The sequence below is a fragment of the Siphateles boraxobius genome, unplaced genomic scaffold (genome assembly GCF_051911475.1).
Source record: "Siphateles boraxobius isolate OS27281-9 unplaced genomic scaffold, OSU_SipBor_1 1, whole genome shotgun sequence".
Taxonomy (NCBI): domain Eukaryota; kingdom Metazoa; phylum Chordata; class Actinopteri; order Cypriniformes; family Leuciscidae; genus Siphateles; species Siphateles boraxobius.
In genome coordinates, this window is record NW_027508699.1 from 31439779 (window position 1) to 31463046 (window position 23268).

Consider the following 23268-nt stretch of genomic DNA (forward strand, 5'->3'; position numbering starts at 1 on the left):
ATAAAAAGTCAGAGATGCTCACTGACTCGTCACATTTACACCAGCTCCTTTTGTATCATCAAAAAGAGGAACTCATTGTCTGATTCATCGCAGGAATTGCACACATCTTCATGTTGCCTTCTGGAGAACTACTGCTTATGCTTTCTCTGTGATTTTATTACGGATATTTGATGGTGCAAATAAGACCCTCAGTAAGTGGTGCAGTTATTTTTCACAGAAAAGAAAGTTTGATGATGTATTTCGGACATGTGAAATGCCTAACTTCATGGAGGGCAATGAATCATGGAAATTGCAAGTTGTTTAGTCATCAAATGCAACAAGGATCAAGGAAAGAATGTGAGCAGCACTGGCATATTTTGGATCTTCTATCAATGTAAAGTTAGAGATGCTCACTGAGATCTCACTTATACTAACCCTTTTTATATCATCAAAAAGAGGAACTGTCTGTCAGATTTGCGGTAGTTCATGATTTTATTTTCTGTAGAAACATCCTCCTGCATTTATGCTCACTCTGTGGTTTTGGTCCAGATATTTCATGATGCAATCCTGTGCCTGTGGAATAGATGAAAAATCCCCCAGTCAGAGACAACTTTTTATATTATTTTTATTGCAGCTTTTGCTGAATTCTCTGCTGTTTACTGTTTGGCAAAAATATATTTGTTGTTCTCCCCCCACATGTACTACTATGTTGATTTTATTTGAACAAATAAACAAACACAAATAAGCAGTTTGAACATGTCGTAGGCACATGATAAGGACATGGTATGGACAAGTGGCCGGAGGGGAGCATCAGAGCAGAAAAGAGGAAGGATGTGAAGGCTCCTGGAGAACTCGGTGAGTAAGAGAATCACTCAAATCATGACTGTAGGGTGGGATGTTCACCCTTGCACTTTCCATTCTGACCTCCATAAACTAAATCAAGACTCGAGAGTCACCAAAGACGGTGACTTTCCACTCTCTTGCACATTTTGAAACTCTCTAATACCCTACTCGAAAACTGTCATCTAATACACTGTGCATAGCTCTATGAAATAATCACAGTATTCAGTAAAAGATAAAATGGTGTCTCAAAAATACAGTTTGCCTTAAATTTTGAATCGTAAACATACCGTTCAAATATTTAGGGTCACAGGTTTTTTTTTTTAAAATTCAGCAAGGATGCATTAAATTAATCAAAAGTGACTGTAAAGACATTTATAATGTTACAAAAAAAATCATATTTCAAATTGATGAGGTTCTTTCTGTTAACTTTTTATTCATCAAAGTATTCTGAAATGTTTATATAAAGTATTAACAAAGACTTTATATAGCTACAGAAAGACGGTCCACTCATATTACTATGAATGGGAGAACGTGCAATGCGCAATATGGCGGAATAAGACCCACGTTCTAAAGAAAAGAGCGTCACTAAACCCAAAGTGCAGCTGCCGTTAGAAGCTATGGTTGCTATAGAAACAAACAGTGTTCTCAGACAAGCACTTAGGACTGCGCATGTGCATTACCTTGTTCCAGCCTGAAAAAATAATTTTTAGAAACAAGATTTAATAAACAGTTGTTGTCAGGTTTCATTGGTGATTTCAAATATGATATTTAATCGTAAGCTTTGCGAACAGTTTTGGAGAATTTTGTGTTTCACCATTCAAAGAGGAACTCATCTTGCATGCGTTTCAAAGATGGCCACCGAGTGAAATTACTTGTCTTAAAGGGACTTTGGTATTAAAGGGTTAGTTCACCCAAAAATGAAAATTCTGTCAGTAATTACTCACCCTCATGTTGTTCCAACCCGTTAGACTTTCAAGGAAATTTCTGTAAAAGTTTTATTTTTCTTTTATCAAGTTTCAAAGGTTGTAGTTCCTATTAACCAGACTGACTTACAACAGATTAAATTGTGCCAATAGCTCCCTGTGTATGCACTGTACTCAATTAGTTTTTTTTATAAAAACATTAGGCCTACTGTAATTCACCTTAAGAATTTTTTTTTTTTCATGTTCCAAAGCTTGTGGTAGGTTCCTAGTGACCAGACTGACTTATTAGAGGTGAAATTGTGCCAACACCTTCCTGTAATTCTGTAATTCACCAAATGGTTTTTATTTTTATTTATCAAATTATATTGTAATAAATTATATGTTTTAACCACTTGGTGGATTTGCCAGACGTTTCCTTGTGGATTATGCGCTGTGGTAGCGTGTAAAGCATTCTCGATTATAAATACGCAGCTATAATTCATGAAGGTGATTTTGAAGTTATATTTTATGTCGATATACAATGGTTACATACTGTTAAAACTAATTGTGGCATTGATATCTCAAGACTGCCGACTCAGAACTTTTTTTATTTTTCTTAATTTATTGAATTTTATTGAATTTTCAAAATTACAGAATTCAATATCAATGGCATGGAAAATGTCTCAGGTTACGTATGTAACCCTGGTTCCCTGAGAGGGAACGAGACGCTGCGTTGAGACGCGGTGGGAACGCTCTGCGTGATTGCGTCGTGAAGCACGAGTATAATCAGTCCAATGGAAGAGCGAGACGTCATAGGCGGTGACGTCATAGACCAGGAAGCTATAAAGCACACCAGAAAACAGACCGCGACAGCTTCTGAAAAAGCCTGAAGCAAATCGATCAGGGCATGCAGGAAGTATGGCGGGAGAACGCAGCGTCTCGTTCCCTCTCAGGGAACCAGGGTTACATACGTAACCTGAGACGTTCCCTTTCAAGGGAACTCGAGCTGCGTTGAGACGCGGTGGTGTGAAGTCCTTGCGCACACTAGAAGCAAGCAACCTAGCCCCGGGAGTGGAGAGGTGTAGGTCATAAAATCTGACAAATGTATGAGGTGAGGACCAGCCTGCCGCATTACAAATATCCTGAAGGGAAACACCCGAAATTAAAGCCTAGAGGCAGCCATACTCCTAGTAGAATGGGCCTGAACAGCCACAGGTGAACGCTGTCCGGCCGCTTCATAAGCAAGTGAGATAGCCTCAACTACCCACTTGCTCATTATCTGTTTAGATGCAGGGCAACCTATCTTAGGTTACCCGAAGTAGACAAATAATTGTTCTGATAAACGCCACTGAGCAGCTCTGTGGACCTAAGCATCCAAAGCCCGGACAGGGCATAACAGATTTAAGATTTTCCTGATCTGGGGTATTAAAGGTGGAGGACAGAAGGCCTGGAGCACAAATGACCGCAAATTTAGTAGGGACCTAGAAATACAACCCGATCTGGGGTGAAGAAATACTACCACCAACCAGGTGCAAATCCAAGTGCGTGCAGGCCTCAGCCTCATGTACCACGGAGAAGACGAAATTAGGGATCTCTCCTCAGAGATAGCCCAGCAAAGAAATATTCATTACAGAAATCAAGTACTGTACCAAAAAGGGCAGAAACGAGATTCAGAAGGCGTTCTCTGCACCAGGCAGAGAACAGCATATTAGTCTTCTCGTGGAGGGAGCTCTAGACTGGAGTATGGTCTCCACGACCTCGGTCGAGAAACCTGAATCTATGAGCTGGGCCCCCTCAGAGGCCGAGCCCGCAGTATCCACAACTCCAGAGCTCCCAGGAGCAAAGATATCGGGAAAAGCGTATAGGTGTAGTGGCAACCACACCTATTACATTACATCCAGTCCAAGCGGAGCTGGATGCGTGAGGGAGAAACACAAGGGCAATGCATTGTACAAGCGATGCGAAAGGTCGACTTGTAGTTTGACCGAAGTTCTCCCTAAGAAGCTCCACCACCTCGGGGTGAAGTCTCCATTCCCCGGGCCACAGCCCCTGCCTCAACAGGATATCTGCTCTGATATACGAGACCATCAGTGTGTTGTCCGGACCCTTCGCCGACCAACCACTCATGATTGCCCCCGACTTGTGAGGGAAACATCCGTCGATAGCATTATGCGTCGACAAGAAGCCCCCAACACTGGGCCTGGGCGAGGAACCAAGGTTCTTCCACATGACCGAGGCACGAAGGCATAGCCGCGTGACCTTGATCATGCGAAAACGGATTTCCCCTCGGAGAAAACCCCTTGGTCCCGAGCCACCACTGCAGGGGTCTCATGTACAGAAGGCCAAAAGTAACTACGTTGGACGCAACTGCCATGAGCCCCAGCCAAAGACCGTTCACCGACCGGCCACTCATGACCGCCCCCCCATCCTGTGAGGGAAGCATCCGTCGATAGCGTGACGCGTCGACAAGAAGCACCCAGCACTGGGCCCTGGGCGAGGAACCAAGGTTTCTTCCACATGACCGAGGCACGAAGGCATAGCCGCGTGTAAGGTCCACCCATTGGCCCAACACCGGAATCCAATGGTATGGTCGAAGGAATAATGCGTGTATGTCTTTTCAGCGCTCCAGTGAAGTTCACTTAATTTATTGGAATTTAGTTTAAATAATACTTTAGCTCTACGCTTAATCTGACTCCAATTTCAAATGTTAATCAAATTTAGATTGTGTTTCTTATTAGAAAACAGTCATAAATACTGATTATGAGTTAATTTAGATCTTTGATTATTCTGGCCATTTCATAATTTCAAATATTCGTTCATTAAGGACCTGGTGTCGCTTTGAGACGTCACGTCGCGAGTGTGCGCTCACGATCACAAACTAGCCAGTCCTAAAATAGTCAGAGGGTGCAGTGCAAACTATCTTACCCTACGCGGCCGCTCACTGCTGACTCATAGGTGTAATTTTCTCAATAGTTGCAGCGTACAACATGCTAAGTTAGGAGATAGTCAGGAATCAGAAGGTCTAATGATGTGCCCCATGCTCCATTCATTAGTGCCTTAGGTGTGATCTATCCTGGACAGAGATTTGCGGGAACAACAGACTACACATAATCTACTAGAAATAATGATTCCAGAAAACTTCAGAATAATCAAGGTTAACATTTATTTTTTTCAGGAAAAATGTACCGTGCCAATTTCACAAGTAAATGATTAAAAGCCAATTCAGAAATAATAAATGCATGACATCAATTACTCAAAGATGATTCTAAAAGTAAGCAATGCATTCCTGACAGAGACACACAGTAGTGTGTGAGAGCTTTCCAAGGGGATAACACTGACACATTACTGCATGGGGGTTTTCCTGGTTACAGGTCCCCCAGATTGCTCTGTTACCTAGCCTTAAATACCCAGACCAGAAAAAGGGTTGTACCAATATTTTCCCAGTGTGTTTTGGGTCAGTTCCTGTACCCCAGGGGGTAGCACCTGGTCTCGGGGGAGAGGGGAGATGTCTTGAAGAAACATCACCCAAAGAGGAACACAGGATTCTCCTAAGTCCTCAATCCTTCTCATATTATCAATGACTGCAATGAAATTAAGACCATTTTACCAATCGCACCGAGACACTTAAAATGATACCAAACACGAAAAGGAAAAACAATAGATTCCCAAGATACATCATATATGATATATAAGCATTCTTAGTGAACTTTTGGTGACTTGACTCAGGGGGAGAGGGGGATGCAGAGATAAGATAGGAGAAACGTTTGGACAACACAATGTCCTGTGCTCTGTCTTTGCGATCTTCTGTCCAGGGTGCATTTTATTGCTTTATGGTGAGTTTTATCTCAGCTTTTGTCTTAGCAGGAAAATCGGTTCTTACAGACGACCCCTGGCCCCTTGGGACAGATTCAAATCAGACCTAAGGGGACATTTTTGGACATTTTCCTGTTTCCACATTCTCAGTGAAGTCGATGGGTGCAGGAATCAAGTAGTCACCTGAAATAACAGCATTAAGACAGGTTGAACATTAAAAGGAAAACACTGCAGAATACACCTCTGTGACACAGTCCCTTTAGGTGTAGGCGTACTGTGCTGAGTGGATGCTGCAGCAGCTGGACGGGGTGTCCCATGATCCTCTTGGCCGGGTTTGCTTTCACCTGCACTTGGTTGCGGTGGTATCCAGTCTGTGGAATGACTCGTTGTATCAAGTCTGTTTGCGTTGGTCAGCATGATCAGAAAGTGTCAGTGGAAAGTGTCATTTTAACGCTCTGAGGAAACATCCGTGTCCTCCCTAGGATGTTTTAACTGACCCTTTGAGGTCCTCGTTCACCTTCAAGCAGAAGGTTTTGTTTGCCGGGCAGGGCAGAACTCCATCGTTGAAGGAATCTTTTCACTGATGACACTCCATTGCGTGTAAGACACCTGAACAACTTCTGAATGACCATGCAATGATTGAATACTGATGTATGTGTGGTCATGAGAAAAAGTTATTGGATAAACACAAGAACACAATATAACAAGACATGATGTACTCAAAAGTGCGAAAGACAAAAGTCAGAAGTGCGAGTGGTAAATGAGGTCTCTTTTTCAAAATCATATATTTATTGACCAGGTCTCATTTGATCACCAAATTCTTCACTACCACAGTGTTCTGGCAGTGGAATTTAGACTTGGTCTGGATAAATTAAGAAAGGGCAGCAGAAAGTCCGTATAACTATATTTACCAGCAGTATGCATAATTGAAGTATATCACATAATTAAACATGGAAATACACAATTGCATAATGATAAAATTGTCTATATTAGCTGTTTTAAGTGCAAATCATTAATGAAACCTAAGGTTTTAATATGTTCCATTTAGAGAATAAAATGTACAGAAACATAGATTTAAACTTTGTAGCTTAACTTTTGCAATCATCCTCTGTGCATTTGATGTACAGGCTATGTCACACTCAATAATGCAGATCTGACTGGGAATTGTATTTGACCATTAGAAATGGCTGCATTTTAGATCTGTTTAGATCATTTTTTATTGTCATTTGTCATTTGTAGAAAACCAGGGGGCCCTCCTGGTTTGCAACAACGCTAATGACTGGACATAATAAACATTTTGTCCAAAGACCAGTTGTATTGATACTTAGGTCTCAATTAGATTTTATCTGTGGAATTTTAACTTATTGATGTGTGACCATAGCCATGCCCATTATGCACATCAGTGTTTACATTCAGGAAGATTCTTGAAAGGAAATTATTAAAATAATTTCCCTGGTCCTATATGTATGAAGGTGAATTTTGTATTATAGATTTGCATGATGTGAATAATTTTGGCCTGGATAGTCTTATGATCTATGCCAGGAAGAGATGTTCTAAAGGGTTGTGGTACTGATACTGTTTATTGTGTATGTTTGTATATAGGAGATGGGTGGTGTCTATCCTACCATAATCTGTGTTGCATAATTTAGTTCCGGTGCTAATCCGGGAGGCCACATACAGTAGCTACTTCTGTAGTGTTATGAGGTGTGAGCGGCCCCTTGAAGTTTCTCCACCCCCATCTCCTACATGTAAAGTTGTGTGTCCTGCTTGATGCAGGCTTGACCAGACCCTTGCAGAATCTGGTTCTGAAGAACGGCAGTTGTCACCCTGTAAAGGAGATAGACCTAGAGAGGAAAACACAGTTAATCTTAAGCCTTTAAACAAATTGCATTGAGATAGATGGTCTATCACAATATTTGTTTGATGGCCTTAACCAGAAAGTTGTTACTGGTGGCTTTGATCTGTTAAGATTTTATGCCATTTGGAGAAAATTTGTTTTAGTTTACAAAGACATGTGTCATTATCATGATCCTGTTTTTGCAAAGAAAAGGTCAATTAAACTGTGTGATAATGGTCAGATCTGACTACCATTGCAGTTAAACTCATACAGTCTGCTGTGTTGTGTTTATTTACACTAGCCAGATCTGTGTTCAGAGCAATTAGATCACCAGTGGTGCTCTGTTTGTTTGTTTGTTTGTTTAGCCTTTGGAATTTATGGTGCCATTCAAACTCTTGACCATGTGGATCTCTGTGGTCCATACTGTAGATTCTCTGCCTGATGTTTACATTTCACACAACTTTCCTTACATGTCCAGTAAAATACCTTATTTGATCAGATCCCATGTGAGCTGACACTCCTAGAGAGGAGTTAAACACTTGCACCACTTTGTTTGTGGTTTTTGTTGCAAGAGAAAATTAAAACTTGTACCTCCTCTTGTTGTTGGGTGAAGATATATTCGATCAAATTTAAATCCTCCTGTGAATTTGGACGCATTCAAGACATGGCAATCGGGTTGATAATTTTAGTTGGTATATACTGGGCATTGTAATTTTTCTCATTAAAGATTCTTGCACAAATAGAAGGTAAATAAGTTCTTTCTCATTCATTCTTCTCTTCAGTTTCCTTCCTTACCAATACTTTCTCTAACCATCTATTATCTCCTTCCTCCCAACACTAGAAGTGTTCCTGACTTCTTGCTCCCTACATGCACATACCATCTCTCTACATTCTGATTCTTTTCATTCTCCGTCAACATCTTCTCCTCTTCTAAACCAATGCTGAATCATCAAGAGACTAAAGCCATTCCTGGCCATTATAATATAATATATATCACAATCTGGTCATAATATAAATTATATTATATAAAATTGTATAAATCAAACAAATTTCATTTACTGGTCTCTGGGGTCTCTACTGAGTAGATGTCCAGGCTGACTTGTTATTATCTCCCTGATCTTTTAGAAGCCATTTGGCCCTGCAGCTCCAGCTGTGTTGGCATGAGCATTATGTGGACAGCAACAAACTAAACTGGAAACCAGTTATAGCTGCTTTGATGCTGTGAACATTAAATGTACTGCAAGCACTGAGAAACATGGGTCAAATAATTGCTCACTTCAAAGATTTCTGTGTCTACAATATAGAATTGGACACAGTTAACTTGTTTTAGGCTGAGATGTTATCAATTGCATTCTTTTAAGAATCTATTTGAATATGAAAAAAGGGTTGGACAAACAGGTCTGATGGAGGGTGCCAAGATTGTTTTTTGGTTTGTTAGTTTTGTCTGTCTCTTTTGAGACATCGAAAACATACAAGAGTGCAGTGATTGCAAAGTCTGATATAAGACCAAATTAAAAGCTATGTTTTATAAGACTGGGTCTTAAATGGTGTTGTTTAAACCATATTCTGGGACATCAGTCATGAACTTTTTAGCACTATTGAAAGATTTTCGAAGAACAGCAATTAATTTGAGGTACTTCATATTGTGCTTTGTCTCAATTCTCTTATGAGACAACGACAAGCTGCACATGTGCTCTTAAACTATCAGGCCTGGCTACAAGCCTCTTAGTGACACAATAATTGTCATTATATGCATCAGTTTTAAACGACAAATATCTCAGAATTTAAGTTTTTAGTTTAAACTTTACAGCCCTTTGTTGAGTACCAGAATACAATTTGAATGAAGTTATTCCAATTTAGGTTACATCACTTGTTGCGTGGGCAAACAAGGAGGTATTTAAAGTTAAAGCAAGGGAATATAATTTCTCATCTACACTGCCGCTATCATGTCCCTGGCATGTGGTTTTATCTAATTCTCAAGCCCCACCGGATTTTGCGCTCTCCGGTCTAACTGGGTATGCCGACCCATTCTATAAATGTGTCTATATGAGGTGTGTCTGAATTTTCCCTCAACACTTTTAAAAAGGCAAAAATAATTGACTTACCACAATGGCTGAAGAAAGAGAAGGAGATCCCAATATTTCGCTGAAAAGACACTCACAATCTGGAGAATCACGTCGGGGTCACCAATTTGTAAGGTCCACCCATTGGCCCAACACCGGAATCCAATGGTATGGTCGAAGGAATAATGCGTGTATGTCTTTTCAGCGCTCCAGTGAAGTTCACTTAATTTATTGGAATTTAGTTTAAATAATACTTTAGCTCTACGCTTAATCTGACTCCAATTTCAAATGTTAATCAAATTTAGATTGTGTTTCTTATTAGAAAACAGTCATAAATACTGATTATGAGTTAATTTAGATCTTTGATTATTCTGGCCATTTCATAATTTCAAATATTCGTTCATTAAGGGCCTGGTGTCGCTTTGAGACGTCACGTCGCGAGTGTGCGCTCACGATCACAAACTAGCCAGTCCTAAAATAGTCAGAGGGTGCAGTGCAAACTATCTTACCCTACGCGGCCGCTCACTGCTGACTCATAGGTGTAATTTTCTCAATAGTTGCAGCGTACAACATGCTAAGTTAGGAGATAGTCAGGAATCAGAAGGTCTAATGATGTGCTCCATGCTCCATTCATTGTGCTCCATCCCCAGATTGCTCTGTTACCTAGCCTTAAATACCCAGACCAGAAAAAGGGTTGTACCAATATTTTCCCAGTGTGTTTTGGGTCAGTTCCTGTACCCCAGGGGGTAGCACCTGGTCTCGGGGGAGAGGGGAGATGTCTTGAAGAAACATCACCCAAAGAGGAACACAGGATTCTCCTAAGTCCTCAATCCTTCTCATATTACCAATGACTGCAATGAAATTAAGACCATTTTACCAATCGCACCGAGACACTTAAAATGATACCAAACACGAAAAGGAAAAACAATAGATTCCCAAGATACATCATATATGATATATAAGCATTCTTAGTGAACTTTTGGTGACTTGACTCAGGGGGAGAGGGGGATGCAGAGATAAGATAGGAGAAACGTTTGGACAACACAATGTCCTGTGCTCTGTCTTTGCGATCTTCTGTCCAGGGTGCATTTTATTGCTTTATGGTGAGTTTTATCTCAGCTTTTGTCTTAGCAGGAAAATCGGTTCTTACACGCGTGACCTTGATCATGCGAAAAACGGATTTCCCCTCGGAGAAAACCCCTTGGTCCCGAGCCACCACTGCAGGGGTCTCATGTACAGAAGGCCAAAAGTAACTACGTTAGACGCAACTACCATGAGCCCCAACAGTCTCAGAGACTGTTTGCAGTGAGCCGAAACCCCAACCTCCTTATGTGGGACAGAACGACATCTCGATGTTGAACTGCCAAAAGCTCGGACTGAGCTAAAAATCAACCAATCGTCGATATAATTTAATACGCGAATGCCCTGGAATCTCAGAGGAGCCAGAGCTGCATCCACGCATATTGTAAAAGGTGTGGGGTGATAACCAAGGCCGAATGGAAGAACCCGATACTGGTATGCTTCGCCCCTGAAAGCAAACCTCAGGAACCTCCTGTGATGAGGATGGATAGATAAGTAAGCGTCCTTTAAGTCTATTGTGACAAACCAGTCCTCGGACTGAATCTGTGACACAATCATATTTAGCGTAAGCATAATATGCTGTTTAATTGACGCAGGTCTAGAGTAGGACGCAACCCCTCATCCTCTTTCGGAACAATGAAGTAATGGCAGTAAAACCCTGACTGTCTGCCGGGAGGAGGAACCCCTTCTACAGCTCCTTTTGCAGAAGTGTCAGTACTTCCTGCTCCATAATCAAAGCCTGCTCGGGGTCCACCACAGTGGGGAGGACCCCTAGAAATCTGGGCGGACAAGAACCGAATTCTGAACCCTTTTCTATAGTGTGCAGGACCCACCGAGAAATATGTGGCAGTAGTTTCCACGCTGCCAGAAATTCTACTAGGGGAACCAGTCTCTCAAGACTGGCCTCTGGATTTGGTTGAACAGTCAGTACGGTGCCCTGAAGCGGCGAACCGGCAGGGAACAACCGAACTGACCGTTCTACGACCCTCCTCGGAGGATCGTATGGGGACGCTGACACCTCGGTGCCCTGAACGGCGAACCGGCAGGGAACAACTGAACTGGCAGCGCTGCGACCCTCCTCAGAGAGTCGCACCCCAGAGGGCGCCGAGGAGAAACGATTTCTCAAAACCGTCCCTGCCCCGGAGGAGCCCTCAGAAGCTTTATTAGAGATGACAGTCCTCAGATCTTGCCTCCCTTTAAATAACTTAGTTCCAATGACCCTCCTCGGAGGATCATTGGAAAAAGGTGGCACCTCGGCACCCTGAAACGGCGAACCGGCAGGGAAACCGAACTGACTGCTCTACGACCCCCCTCAGAGGATCGTTTGGGGACACTGACACCTTGGTGTCCTGAACGGCGAACCGGCAGGAAAACCGAACTGGCAGCGCTGCGACCCTCCTCAGAGAGTCGCACCCCAGAGGGCGCCGAGGAGAAACGATTTTCTCAAAAACCATCCCTACCCCGGAGTGGACCACCCTTTAGAAGCCTGATAGCCTCGGCATCAGGGCTTCCTATTGTCCAAGCTTTTTTAGAGATAAAATAGTCCTCAGATCTTGCATATCTCTAACTGGCTAGACTGCTACCGCCACCCAAGTCCCCTTTGATTGTGGAGGAGCCCAAATAGCGATGCTCGCTGCTGCGAGGAGCTTAGTAGACTGAGACTGCTCCGCCCAGCAGTCTCAGGAACATAGATTGGTGAGGAAGAAACCTCTGGAACGCCGCTGAACGGTTTATTCTTAGTTTCTTGAAAGCGGAGCATCCAGAAGAACAGACATAATTTTATCTTATTTTTCTTTACTTTTAAATCAGAAAAACGTGTATATATATATATATATATATATATATATATATATATATATATATATATATATATCAGTCCGTGGCCACCAGCAGGAAAACAACCGAACTGGCCGTGTGCGACCCTCCTCAGAGAGTCGCCACCCAGAGGACGCAGAGGAGAAACGATTTCTCGAAACTGTCCCTCCCCAGTATAGTTTATCTGTTTTTGCACGACGCAATTCTCGAATAGCGTCAGTGCTGACAACCTCACATTCATCCATGTCTTTATAATTTACCCACCAGCGTTGCCTAAAAATTGTTTTTTTTTTTTTTGCATTTTTTTTTTTGATGGCTGGTGGGTAACGTCGGGGTTAAAAAATTATGACGCCGACTCGGGAGAGAGAAAGCTAGCAAGCGTCTCTTTAACCCGAGGCACTGTCATACCATGATACTTAATACCCATAGCATTACTATAGTTAGACGTAGGGCATTAAACACATAAAATAGAAACCGACTTATTCCACGATCTTGACACCTCAGTGTGGTGTGGAGATAGGGAAAAACGGCAGTCCCCGACGAGGAGGCTGAGATACAGAGTTTTTCTGTTTTTAGATTTATTTCATCTAATAAACTCCTTATTTTCACTCTCATAAAGTTCAGCTGGCCAGAAAATATTTAACTAGCAACAACACTAGATAAACCTCCTTTTAAAGCTCCTCTTTATTCAACAGAGTTATGAGCTGACTTATTTATTCATTTATTGAAAACTCAAACATCTGCCTTTTCTTAATATCTTTATTTGTTTTGTTCTCTTTTTCTAAACAAAACACTAACGATACCAATTCCTCGGAACTGGAAATCGCCAGCACTGGATCTGGCAGGTGAAAGCTGAGATAGGGCAGAGCCCGTCCCAACCCCCGCTGTCAGATCCGTTTGCGAACCCCAAAATGCGAGTCGCCGCCATGCATCGGCAACAGCGGGACCCGCGCGGGGAGCACGAACCGAACCGCCCTCCTCGAAGAACGCCCGGCGGGAGCGGAGCGTCCTCACGGACAGTTTCTCGCAATGCTCACAGTCAGCCCCCTCGAGAACTGACTGTGGCATGCTCCACTCCCAAATAGTAACAAAAAGCTGATGTGTGTGTCCCCACCCGTGATATAACGTGGGCAGGGAACAACACAAAAGCTGCTTGCTCTCTTTTGCCATAATATATATATATTGCAACTTGACAGACAACAATAAATATGACAAGGACAGAATACACAGATCGCTTGCTGAAGGCAACAGAAGCTGTCGCGGTCTGTTTTCTGGTTTGCTTTATAGCTTCCTGGTCTATGACGTCACCGCCTATGACGTCTCGCTCTTCCATTGGACTGATTATACACGTGCTTCACGACGCAATCACGCAGAGCGTTCCCACCGCGTCTCAACGCAGCTCGAGTTCCCTTGGAAGGGAACTAACTTTACTGCGCTCCGAAAGCCCTCTAGTGGTCGGGAGCATTTCCGTTGTGTTGAGGCTTTATTTTGTTGTGTTGTGCATTTTCCGTGGTGTTGTGGCTCATTTCCGTTGTGTTGTGGCTTAATTTCATTGTGTTGTGAACTTATGTTTGCTTTTTAAATTTCTTTGCGTTGATATAGATAAATAAATTATATATAATTGATACAATATAAATGATATAATTTCCTTTTTTTTCCTCAAAATGAAATGAAATTAAGTATACAGTATTGTCCCTAGTAGGGAAATATGGTGTGGTTACAAATACAAAATCCTATCCAATACAACACAATAAAATACAAACATATCTATAATTTATCCTTGTTTAATAATTTAATTGACTTACAACAGGTGGAATTGTGCCAATAGCTCCCTGTATGCACTGTACACAATTTGTTTTTGTTTTAAAAAACATTAGGGCCTACTGTAATTCACCTTAAGGTTGTTTTTTTTTTCATGTCCCAAAGCTTGTAGTAGGTTCCTAGTGACCAGACTGACTTGCAAAAAACAAGTTTTTAACCCATTTAATTTACACCGTGAGATTCTATAACGTCTACTGGAAGGAAACAGAGCAAGTATGAAGTACATGTGACGGGTCACACAAAATCCTTCTAGCTTCTATTAAAGGTGCTCTAAGCGATGTCACACGCTTTTTAGGCCAAAACATTTTTTGTCACATACAGCAAACCTCTCCTCACTATCCGCTAGCTGCCTGTCCCCTGAACACACTGTAGAAAAGCGCAGTCTCTGCAGACACCCCAGGCTCCACAAACGGCAACAAGAAACAAACTGGGCTAACCAGCACCACAAAACAGAACAAACTGTTCCAGCCAATAACCGACAAGAAGGATTTGGGGGTGGGATTTGGGGGGGTTAGTGCGCGGATGAGGAGGAGGGAGGGTCTAGCTAGCCTCCGTTTTGTTTGACAATACTTTAAATGTCAACAAGAAGTGATGTCACTCGACATTGCTTAGAGCACCTTTAATGTCTAACAAATGTATGTTCTGAAACTGAAATGTCATGTCGATATCTATTCACTAACTGGATGTTACCATTATACCAATATCTTATAATAGTAGCTCTAAAATTTTATTTAGCACATGAAGGAAGTCTGATTTCATCCTTTTTGAAGACCATGTTCCTCACATGCCTTCAGAGTCTCACATGAATTGATGCAACACTCAGCAGCACACGATGTTTCCGGCACACCAAATCAGGCCACTAGACTCTTGCGACCTAGAAAAAAACCCACAAATGATTTATCTTTCTAAGTTCACTTGCTAGGGGTCGCCATTGTGTTTCTACCTGAAAACTGAAATATCTAGAGGATATTGGAGGCTTCTTCTCACAGTAAAAACAACTTATGGGGTGGCTTATCAAGATTGATGCTTGAAATTTGCTTGAAATTTTGGTTCACAATGACATTTTGACCTCAAAGAAGTGTTAAAAGATGGGAAATGTGGTTTTAAAAAAAAACCTTCCACTTTCACTCCCACATCAACCCACATTTCTCGTGTCTCTGAATGCTGTCACGATTCGAGGGTTAAAAAAAAAAAAAAAACTTTGTGTGCAAAAAGATGCTGCATGAAGTCCCTATTTTCAATATTAACTGATTAGCTTTTATTTTCATATTCCTTTTTTGTTTCCCCTTTTCTCACAGATTCTGTTTGGAAAACCCATTACATAATATTCATGAAAATTATTATTAATACATTTTTATTATTTCATCAGTCTTTGTGTGTATGATTGCTTTTGATTGCTTCTTACTCGAGGAACAATGCTTGGTATTTGGTATTTGTTTTGTATTACTTCAAACGTTTTAATCATAATGTAAAGGCTGATTAAATGTTTGCATGTTTGTTCAAATATGAAAAGTCAAATAAAATAATGTACCACATTCAAAAGCGAAACAGTTCGAGATAAACTCTGTGACACTTTATTGTGAACCTTTCAGCCACAAAGATCTTATATACTGTACTATATGTTGCCACTGTGAGAACTGCAACATGATAACCTCAGATTGTGGACTGAGAAAAAGAGAAGGCCGTCATGACCTAGAAAATCAGGAAATGCAGCAAACAGACTCAAAAGTAAAGATGCTATTAACATATTTAAAGTGTTGATTGTGTTTGATGTCCTCCTTTCCAACTCTGATTGCTAATTAAATACCTAAATATTTGTCTCACATATACAGTACCGGTCAAAAGTTTGAAAACTTTAGTTTTTTTTTTTTGTTATGTGTTTGAAAGTAGTCTCTTAATATGCTTATTAAAATGATAAAAATGATTTCTGAAAGACCATGTGGCACTGAAGACTGAAATAATGACTTCTGAAAATGCTTTACTAACACAGGAATAAATTACATTGTAATATATATAACAACAGAAACCAGTTAATTTAAATTGTAATAATATTTCACAGTATTACTGTTTTTACTGTATATTTATCAAATATATGCAGCCAGGTGAGATTAAGAGACTACTTTCAAAACATTAAACAACTTAATGTTTACAAACTGTTGACCAGTAGTGTACATTATCAGTTTGTTTGCCTTTTTTGCTTTACATCCACTAATAAGTATCTTGTCTAGTCATTTTTTAATTACATCCTCTGTGACGATTGAATGTGTTGGTTAGCCTTTACTCTAGCAAGCATACTGGTTAGTAGTTTTGTTAGGTGTATACTTCATTATTATTCAACAACCTATGACATAGAGTGGAGCCTGTCAGTGGTTGGAAACGCCTTCAATGGGTCCTAGTAGAATACAAGCTTAAAAACACTGTGTCTTTTATGGATAACCATCTGACTGAAAGTAAAATGTTGCGTGTTTCTTCAGTACTGCTACTGTGGCCCCAGATCTTCTCAACCACATGGCAAGGTGTGTTTCACACTTTTCTTACCAGGGGTTTGTCAGAATATGTTTTTGTGTCATTACTAGATTCATTGCTAGGAATAAGTAATACATTAATTTCAAAATACTGGAAAATGAATGTCCTTTTATCTCCTAGATGGATTCATCCAAAGCAAAGTTCCTATGAAGAATCTGCGTAGCTACATCATCCAGAGCAAACCCTTGTTCCCTGTGAATGCTGTGAGGTGAGAATCCATTCAGATTTTGGCAGGGTGACGAATATTACAAACAAGTGACCCGTCAATTATTACAACATTCTAACACTGTGACACAATGGGCCACTCGTGTCCAGAGTAGACACACTGTAATATGGTAAAGATGAGGACATTAAAGTTAAATTATTGCCACATACTGTATCTCTGTCTCTAGATAGATGGACATCTATTTCTGCTTCTCTTATAACTGAAAACATTCTCATTTCATTCTCGTCAATCTCGACAGTGATTCTTAAAGGGACATTGTGTAGGAATTTATCCCATCTAGCGGTGAAATTGTATTTTGCATTCAAACGAATTGCGTGTTGCATCTACAGTAGCTGTTATGTACCAAAAAGCCATTTCTGCTGCTTTCAGTTACGTGATGCTGGCTCTGAACGAAAGCGCGTTGTGGAAACGTGTTGGCCTAGTACTTTTTGACCCTCCCTGCTATTATAGTTTTTCAAGATTGCGGAACTACATGGAAGCCTCCGTGGACCTACCCGTCACATGTATATAAAGATAATAATTTCTTCGTTTATGAGGATAAGTCAGATAATTGGCAGAGGTATTTGTACACCATTGAGGACATATTTATGAATAAAAATATTGATTTTAGATAATAAAATACCTGAAAAACTACACATGGTCCCTTTAAGAACATGCCAACCAAAAATACAAAATCAGCTCAGAGGTAAAATAATACAGAAAATTATGTGAAATAAAATAATTTACTAATAAATTACCTTGTCTGTAATAGAAGAAATGAGTCCAAAAATTTCAAGAAAACATTATGCACAATTGTGAATAAATACCATTCACATTTTTTGATTGATCACTATATTCTAAAGATATTTAAAAACTTTTTATTCTAAAGAATAATGTATAAATTTGCGTATTTACAGCTCTACAACTCGAGTATGCTATCCTCCAGGGAAGAAGCAGGTTTAAAATTACACACAGAACTTAACAGACATAGGGGAAACAACACCCACCAAAACAGGAAACGAGACAGATTTTCGTATCCCAGTAACCAAACTGGAGCAGGATTGGAGAGGATCTACTGAAACAAGAGAGACATTTCAGCTGGATGGGCTGGCACGGGAGGAAGAGGAATCCACCATTATGAATGAGCCATGTATTTACAATTACTCTTGTTTGGAAAAAGAAGCAGGTTAAATACTCAAGCTCTTAGTGTTATCTCTATATTCTTTTGTGTGTGCAGTGCCTTTTTAACCTCATGACTTGTAATAAAAAACTGTTGAGAATTTTTTTTTTTTTTTTGCATGAAAAAAGGATATATATATATATATATATATATATATATATTAGTGGTGGGCCGTTATCGGCGTTAACGTGCTGCGTTAAGGTGAGACTCTTATAGGACGATAAAAAAAATCGCCGTTAATCTATTCTCAAAGTTGGGTTGGGAGTTGAGCTGGGTCTGTACTACGCAAGCTATGATGACTTTCACCTTGTTATTTTAGCGCGGATGTATACCTAGCCGAATTGCACTGTATGGAGGTAGGGATGGGAATTGAAAACCGGTTCCACTCGAGAACCGGTTCTAAGTTTTACGAACCATCGATATTGTATGCCCTCGACGTTAACGATTCCTCTTATCGATGCTCCTGCTCCGAGTCCCAGCCTTAATATACTGACCGCAAACTCAACTTTCCCTTTTGTCCTTTATCGGGCACCATATGCTGATTTCACGCAGCCGTTATTTTGAAATCGAAAGCGAGGCTCCGGTGGGAAGACAACCGGAAGTGTCGCCTTTAATCATAGGAGAGTCGCGAATGCGATGGCGTATTGTTGTGTTTAATGTAGAAATGAGTTATTCTAAAAATGTACATACATTTCTTTCATACTTTAGACTATATACAGTGAAATTCATTTATAAACATTTTTTTTTCAGAAAGTAAAAAAAGAAGCAGGAACGAACTATATACTTATCCTATATTGGATATTAACATCCAATAGTGTAAATTGCGGCAGCAGCTTCAGGTTGGTAGTCCAAGGCATTGTTGTTTATCTTTACTTCCGGGATTTTTCCCACCGGAGCCTCGCTTTCGATTTCAAAATGGCGGCTGTGTGAAATCAGTGTATAGCGCGACGTCCGCATCTGTGTGTCATTCATGATGTCAACGCGATTTGAGCAGAGGAGGTAAACATGAAGTGGAAAAGACGATCTATTGACGGCTTTATTTTACTAAACGAGACAAATTATGCTGTTTCCTGTTTGCATAAACAGGGTTTTTCCTGCATTAAATTCGGTGAGTAATGTAGATGAACTGCTGCGCTTGTGACAGGACACGTTTAACTGAAATAACGAGCAGAGAGAGAGAGAGAGAGAGACCCGGTCGCGCGCGCGCACTCTCTCACTTCGGAGCCAGGCGAATGTGTAAACAAGACTTCACCATCTCCACACTAAGCGCTTTCCTGCTCTCTCTCCCTCACACATATTAACCAAAATAAATCGACACGATGCTAAAAAGGTTGGAAGACCAAAGTTTCATGTGGAGCATTCTGAGATGTTGTTTTCCTGAATTACCGCTGGGTGTGAATTGTGCTAAAATAAGTTACCTTATCTTCTCTGAAAAGCGTTCCACGCATTCAGCTGACAGTCTGAAGTACTTCTCTGTAGCCTAGGTCAGGCGCTTCTGCCGCTGTTTCTGGTTCAAAAGTGGCTTGACCTGGGGAATGCGGCACCTGTAGCCAATTTCCTGCACACGCCTGTGCAGGGTGGCTCTGGATGTTTCTACTCCAGACTCAGTCCACTGCTTCCGCAGGTCCCCGAAAGGTCTGGAATCGGTCCTTCTCCACAATCTTCCTCAGGGTCCGGTCACCTCTTCTCGTTGTGCAGCGTTTTTTGCCACACTTTTTCCTTCCCACAGACTTCCCACTGAGGTGCCTTGATACAGCACTCTGGGAACAGCCTATTTGTTCAGAAATTTCTTTCTGTGTCTTACCCTCTTGCTTGAGGGTGTCAATGATGGCCTTCTGGACAGCAGTCAGGTCGGCAGTCTTACCCATGATTGCGGTTTTGAGTAATGAAACAGGCTGGGAGTTTTTAAAAGCCTCAGGAATCTTTTGCATGTGTTTAGAGTTAATTAGTTGATTCAGATGATTAGGTTAATAGCTCGTTTAGAGACCCTTTTCATGATATGCTATTTTTTTGAGATAGGAATTTTGGGTTTTCATGAGCTGTTTGCCAAAATCATCAGTATTAAAATAATAAAAGACCTGAAATATTTCAGTTGGTGTGCAATAAATCTAAAATATATGAAAGTTTAATTTTTATCATTACATTATGGAAAGTAATGAACTTTATCACAATATGCTAATTTTTTGAGAAGGACCTGTATATATATATTGTTCAGAAATCAAGACTAGTTCAGGACATCTAACACAATATGTATTTCAAATAGACATTTGTTACATGTCTGTTTGTTTTCGGACTTCTTTTTGTGTTCCTTGTGTTCAGTCACTGTCTCCATCATCACCATCCTCATTAGTTAATATAGTTCAGCTGTATTTTGTTAATCAGTCCAATCAGTTCCTCCCTGCACCTGTGTATATACCCTGTGTTCTCCCTTAGTGTCTGTCGGTTCTCATTGATGTCTGTTTGCATTTATCTCCCGCGTTCTTTCTCGTTTCTTGTTCTTTCGTTCAATAAAGTCTTCCTTCCAAAGTTCTTCATCGTCGTGAGCATTTCTGAGCACCACCACACCTAACAACATTGTCAAGTAAAGTCATCTTTATTTATGTAGCACTTTATACAATACAGATTGTTTCGAAGCAGCTTCACAGTAATAAAAAATGTTGAGAATGAATTAATAGGATCATGTGTTTTTGACAAATGTTCGTAAAAAAGAGCAGAGGAGCTCTAAAAAACTATTTTACTGCTGTACAATCAGTTGTGAGACATTCCCACCTGCAGAGCCAGAGAATTATATGGGACTGTAGTCTCAAAACAGAAGTAAGGGCACAGTTGAAAAAAGTCCCCAAAAAGTAGAGAGACACAATAGCATCCAATTTTAGGGCTGCAAACCACAGCACCAGGCCAGCAGTGTCAGACCAGAAGTTAAGGCTGTGCTAGAGTCTCATGAAAGTTTGGGCATTTGTCAACTGTGCCCTTTGGTTTGAGACTACAGTCCCGTATAGTATTATACGGGATTATATAAATGTGACCCTGGATCACAAAACCAGTCTTAAGTAGCACGGGTATATTTGTGGGAATAGCCAACAATACATTGTATGGGTCAAAATTATCAAATTTTCTTTAATGCCAAAAATCATTAGGATATTAAGTAAAGATCATGTTCCATGAATATATTTTGTAAATTTCCTACCGTAAATGTATAAAACATTTATTTTTGTGAGTGAATGCAGCACAATCGCAAACATAAATGGACAACTTTAAAGGCGATTTTCTCAATGTTTCGATTTTTTGCACCCTCTAATTCCAGTTTTTCAAATAGTTGTATCTCGGCCAAATATTGTCCTATCCTAACAAACCATACATCAATGGAAAGGTTATTTATTCAGATTCCATGTGATGTATAAATCTCAATTTCAAAAAAATGACCCATATGACTGGTTTTGTCATCCAGGGTCACATATATATAAATTCGGAATAGCATACTACCAAAATTACTTTTTTCTGCTATGTCTTTATATTACTGAAATAATTTAAATTGTACTCTGTGCTAATGTGGTATTTTAGATCTTGTGGTGTGTAGCTATACTACAATCGATTAACTGGAACACATTTTGGAAGTGAGAAATTTCAATTTGGATATTCCCACCTTCATCTGGGTCAGGTCAATTTTAATGCTCATCCATGTTGGTTTAATTCTATTGCTGTAAGCTCTATTGTAGCTGGTGAACCAGTACAGTCATGGTATTCATCGGTAACACTAAGGCCGTATTTACATTATATGGTTCAAGTGACCCAATTCTGATTTTCTTTTTCCCATGTGGCACAGATCAGATATTACCCACGAACATGTAAGCAGGAAAAAGCACATGGATACCGATATTCTCAGATCGGATTCAGGCCTCATTCATATGCGAAAATAAATCTGAAATGATTCAGATAAGTGCATTTGCATCTGCCATGTAAGCAGACAGATCTGATATTCCCTTAAATGCGAGTAATACTTAATTGAAAAGGTTACTATTGAGAATGACGTGGCGAACCAATCGCGATCACATGGTTCTTTTTCGTCGTGTAGGACGAAGTCTCAACCCTGTAAAGGTGACCTGTAAAGATGGTGCAGAAAGCAAAAGCTTGTATTATAATTTTGTCTGCATCCATTGCAAATCGCAATGTTTTTACTTCCTTTTTGGCCTAAGCTTTTCCGGGCCTGTACTTCTACCTAAGGTTGTTTCGCCAAGTTTATAGTGTAAATAATGTAAATATCTTATAAAAAGATATCACTTTTAAAAGATGTAAGCTGGTCGTCAGAAAAAAAATTGGATATAGTCAACACATTGGAATTGGAATTAGTGTAAATGAGGCCAAAGATGGTCAAACTAGTTGCCCAGTATGGTCTTTCTGGTAAATCTGGTTGACCAAAATGGTCTTGCTTAGTAATTAGATGAACACATATGTGCTTCATTAATGCACATAGACAAACACTTGCATTAACCTAGGTGTAATGACCTTGTGCACCTTGTGTTGTGGACTTAGTTTTTAGTTTTGTTTAGTTCCTATTTCCCCCTTAATTGTTTCAGGATTCTTGATAGTCCCATTACCCCTATCTACTGTATATAAGCCCTATTCTGCATCCAAAACCACATACTGTATAGTAGGTCCTACATTAAGTTTGAAACTTACTGTAAGACTAAGACTCTTAAAAAAGTATGCTATGTTCTATATAGTATGAATGTGTGTAGTATGAATGAAATTCAGACATACCATGTTCACAATGTTAGCACTGACATGTGATCTATGGTGTCAGTTGTCAGCCATTCACAAATCCTCTCCTGTGGTCTCATAGTAAAGTGTCCATCGAATGCACATTTCAAAATCTCACCAGAAGTAGTAGGTCATCCGGGGGCTTTTTGCCTACTGTTTTTCCAGTACTATTTATTCAGACACTATTCTGTTGGCATAATGTTTTTTGCATAGCCTATAGTAGGGAAGTATTCGATTTCGGATGCAGAGCTAGTGTTTCCTCTCCTCAATGTTGGGTCTTGTCTTCACATCACTGGATGTTCATGCTCAGTTTTGCACTGGGTACTTTCTCATTGCTCAAAAAAACATTCAACCACAAGGATATGATGTGCACTCTGATAATACTACTTAGTAAAGTCCCCCAATTTGTGGTTTGAGAAAAGCAGACCACCATGACCTATAAAAAT

General features: G+C 40.3%; 1 long non-coding RNA gene across 1 annotated transcript; it reads left to right on the forward strand.

The window, feature by feature from the left end:
- Positions 1 to 712: 712 nt before the first annotated feature.
- Positions 713 to 16690, forward strand: LOC143741019 (uncharacterized). The gene is made up of 3 exons (XR_013204926.1): positions 713 to 834; positions 15746 to 15881; positions 16506 to 16690. It is a non-coding gene; the product is annotated as an uncharacterized LOC143741019 (long non-coding RNA).
- Positions 16691 to 23268: the final 6578 nt, after the last annotated feature.